This window comes from Pundamilia nyererei, unplaced genomic scaffold (genome assembly GCF_000239375.1).
Source record: "Pundamilia nyererei isolate P.nyererei 1_Seehausen unplaced genomic scaffold, PunNye1.0 scaffold00062, whole genome shotgun sequence".
Lineage (NCBI taxonomy): Eukaryota > Metazoa > Chordata > Actinopteri > Cichliformes > Cichlidae > Pundamilia > Pundamilia nyererei.
In genome coordinates, this window is record NW_005187463.1 from 3,182,244 (window position 1) to 3,186,665 (window position 4,422).

The 4,422-nt window shown below is 41.9% G+C and overlaps 1 protein-coding gene across 2 annotated transcripts in view; it reads left to right on the plus strand.

Annotated features, from left to right (window-relative positions):
- Nucleotides 1-4,422, plus strand: part of sertad2b (SERTA domain containing 2b) — a 40,744-nt gene that overhangs the window by 32,201 nt on the left and 4,121 nt on the right. The window lies entirely within an intron of this gene.

Sequence of the window (4,422 nt, forward strand, 5' to 3'; positions counted from 1 at the left end):
TGTGTGTGAGTGTGAGTGAGAGAGGAAAAAAGAGGGAGACAGAGGAGTGAGTTGGACAGCGTCGTCCTCATGTGCAGAGCTGGGTGCATTACAGTGAGGAAGAACGGGATGGCGCAGTCATGCCTGCAGACTGCTGTCGAACACGCGTCCAACTTTGACTGCTTTCTTGCTCGACCTGCAGGAGTGTTTGCACTTTGTGCATCTAGAGAACCTGAAATAGCCCGATGTGGAGGTGAGGGGGTGGGAGGGGTGGATGCGCAGCTGAGGCATGGAAACCAGCGTATCCGGTTACAGGATCATAATATCACTGCAGAGTCCATCCACTAGCACTGCACTACTGCACAACACACACTCACTACAGTCAGCTCTCGGAGTACCATGCACAGCCCGCACGTCTGTGCGTTTACAGGCTAACATGCACTTCCACTCAGCAGAGCTCACCTCTGCATGTAAAAAAAGCTCTACATGGTCCTTTACTGTGATTTTGGGATTCGATTCACACCATGCTCTTTATTTGTTCATGCAAAGTCATCCCTTCTTATCGGTCATCTTTTCCTCTTCGCTTCATGTGATTGTTTTACTAGAAAGGCCACTTTTCTGAAAGCTTTGTCAGCTTTTAATGTAATCATATCTTTATCACACGCTTAGCTGCAAGCACCTATCAGATTGTAAATTTCACGTTAAGGTGCTATTTGATTGTAGCGTGGTTCTATCAGTTGCAGTAAATCCTTCCTTTATGAAGTAGACGAGCCCAAAGACATTCAGGGGGCCAGCCCAGTGTGTGGTTAGCTCTTGGTTTTGTATCAGGATATTTGGTGATATTTTACGCTGCAGGCAACACCAAAGAAATGCTTCTTTTGACAAATGTTTTTCTCATGAATCTGATGACTCTGATAGGAGTAATTGTTTATGTATTGATTTGGATTTGTTTGGTATATTTTGCAAAGGCAAGGAGAAAAGGATTAAACGCAATAAATAAACAGTTTTTGTTTGCCTTACTTAGATATTGGACTTTGAGTAAAATTTTGTCTACTTTGTATCGTCTGCCTCTGATATGATGATGGTTGTAACCTTTCACAAAGTATTGTTACTTCTGTAACTACTGATGTTGTTTTGCAACTCTGTATCAAATGTAATGTAGTGAGTACAAGGGGAAAATTAGTTCTATTTTTGACCTTCAGAACTGCAGCTTGTTGTATTTCTACTCAAAGCTTCTTTGCTTTGAAGGTCGGAATATACCTTTTACTATGTTTACCTCATGGGAAAAAGGTAGTTTTAATACCTTACTTTGCAAGACAGCTAACAGTGATTCACGTCGTCACAATGACCTTGAATAAAGATCGCGGCTCCATTTTAGAGCGTAGCACTCCTCAACGGCTATGCTTTATCACTTCGATTCATTTATGACCTGTTTTTCTTCCCCTCGTGCGGTCATATCTAGACATGGCTCATAGAGAGTAGGATGGTGCTGGGCCCGTGAACTTTGACAGCCGTCGGAACGGGGAGGTGGAGGGTGTGATGTAAATGCTGAAGGGCGGATGAAAAAGAACGACTGAGAAGAAGTAAAATTCCAGAAAGTGAGCGAAGAAGATGTGGAGTAGAAGGAAAGGGAAGAGGAGGATAATGAAGTGGAATGTAAGGGGTGGGGCACCTCTGGTATGTCAGCCCTGCACTCAGTGTGTGCGAATGTGTGTGTGTGTGTGTGAGCCTAAACACCCCACCATGACTCAGTGAGTCAGACATGCGCAGCTGCTTCAGCTCTCAATCACACACCCGCAAAATGCTTTGAAACTATCTCTGTTGCTCTCTCTTTGATTCTCTGTTTCTGTCTCTCTCTGACACTCTCTGATTCGCCATTTCCCTGGAAGATCCACAAGCAGCTGCAGTGGGTGGAGAGGCTGCTTTTTTAAATTAACACACAAATGTTAAAAATCAGTCATTCATTTTTGAATGAACTCCCAACAATTTCTTTACTGCAGTAAAGAAACACATAGTTTAAAAAAATGTGTTGATTTTTCAAACTATTTCTTTGTGGATTAGTGTTGACACACAAAGGCTGTTTAGAAAAGATTCATGTAGCTTCTGGGACTGAAAGGTGAAGACAATGCTGTGGTGCATTAATCCTGCATTCTTTCTATTGGCCAGCAGGGGGCAACTCCTCTGGTTTCAAAGAGTTTTGTTGAATAAGTCTATGGAAAACTGGCCCAACTAACACTCAATCATCACGGTTTCAAAAAAATGGCAACACTGAAAATGCTCAAGTTGAGACACCACAAACTAGCGGATGAAATCTTAGAGGTCCTCCCTCTATCAGCACAGAGCAAGCAAGGCTTAGCCTAACATCTTGAGGATAATTATAATTTAACAAAAAACAGACAGAGTTTAAGAGACTACTTGAGAACACCTGATGCACATCATGAAGCTAATGAAGCATCTGCCCAAACTCAGACTGCTGAAAAGTGTGCCATGCAGATAGATAGAGCAAGCTTTTCCTCCAAGGCTGGCTATCTCTGGACTCTCTCTCACCTGGGGCTGAAGCAGTGGGGTGCTTAGTGGTCTCTCTTTCATCTGATGATGGCTGTCTAAACTATAGCAACCAGCCCAGCCTTTAATCCAGTGTGTCCTCCACAGCTCACAGGATTTTTAAATAGCAATGTTATTTTTCGTAACATGATCAAGAAAAGTCCTCATTTAATTTTTTTGTGAACAGCTTTTGTTTTTGTTTTATTATCAAGGTCACTATGACATATATAACAAAGAAGTCTAAAATTAAAACAAAAGTAAAAATGTAGTTTGTTTTCTTTGCTGTTTTTCAGATTTTTGTCCACATATATGATATACAAACTATAATTTAATAATAAAGACAATCCTACAGTTTTGAAATGTCTTGCTTTTGAGGAGAACAGCTTGATGAGAATAAGTGAATAAGCCAGGACTAGTTCATACAAAATAAAATGTTAATACTTCTGATTCTCCACACTTGAAGAGCTGGCTGTCACAAGAATGGAGGAGATGTGATATCGTTTATAGGTGGAGAAATTCATAGTTTTCATACGTGAACTCAAAAAAAATTGAATGAACATGAAACAATTAGGGAAATGATTTTTTAATGTGATTAAATTGCTGTATTTTCGTTTTATACAATTCTGTTATTCCAACTTAAAGCATTTGAGTTGGACCAACTTAGTTAATTAATGATGAATCAACTTATTTAGTGCAGCTGAGTCCAATTTAATAAAGCTTTGTAATGTGCATCTTTTTTCCCTCCATTTGAATGGATTTATAACTAATTTCACACAGCAGTCACTCCATACTAAAAAAAGAAGTAGGGAAGTTATGATTTCAAGGCTTGATACAGAATTTTCTTTATGTTTTTGTCCTTGGTGGGTGCATAGCTGCAATTATTTAAAACCAGATATATATGAAAATGTTCGTTGTCAGACTAAGACTTTTAACAGGTTAAACCACAATAAATAACCACAATAAATAGCAATAGCATGTAGCCTAACATCCTGTAACAACAGCGAAATGTTACCAACAACCTGTGTATGTTCACCCAACAGTCTGAACCAACAGATCTGTAAGGTCTCAATAATGATGCAACTGGGGGTTCAGTGCCTGGCCCTAAAGCAACCGAGCAGCAGTGATTTGCTAGAGGGAGGAGAAAATGTTGCTCATTTCCCTCCCACCGTACCAGAGCAGTCTCACCTCCTCTTCTACTTCCTCTTCTCACTTTTTCCCCTCCTCCTCCTTGTCTTCCTCCTCTTCCTTCCTGCTCCGCCCCCATCCCCCTTCCCTCCCCTTCTCCACCAACACCACCACCTATCCCCCCCACACCCCCCGCCTTCCCTCCAGTTCTTTGTCATCTCTTTGGGTGAATTCCCAGCTGACTCTGTTTGTCATGGCAACCAACCAGTCGTGGTGACTGGGCCTGCAGCTCCTGCTTCCTGTGTGTGTGTGTGTGTGTGTGTGTGTGTGTGTGTGTGTGTGTGTGTGTGTGTGTGTGTGTGTGTGTGTGTGAGTGTGAGGAATGAAGAGACGCATGCGCAGTGTGTATGTGTGTAGACAGCGGCTGGCTGCATGAGCCTGTCAGCCTGGATTAAAGTCAAACATACTGCAGCAATGCCTTTCTTTCTTTCTTTCTTTCTTTCTTTCTTTCTTTTTTGCAGCACAGAAATAATTCAGTAGATACATGTATCTCTTAAAGCTAATATGTTTATTCAGGGAATTTCGTGCAATAATCTCTCTCAGCCGTTTTTCTCCTACTGTCCCCCCACCACCTCCTACTTAGTAACTCGGTGTGCTATTCTAATGTGGCACGAGGAGGGAGAGTGGAGGGGGTGGGCTTTAAATCTGGCCTCTGATCCTGTGGTACAGCAGGGAGCGCTGCTATTACATAACTTCTTGTGTGTGTGTGTGTGT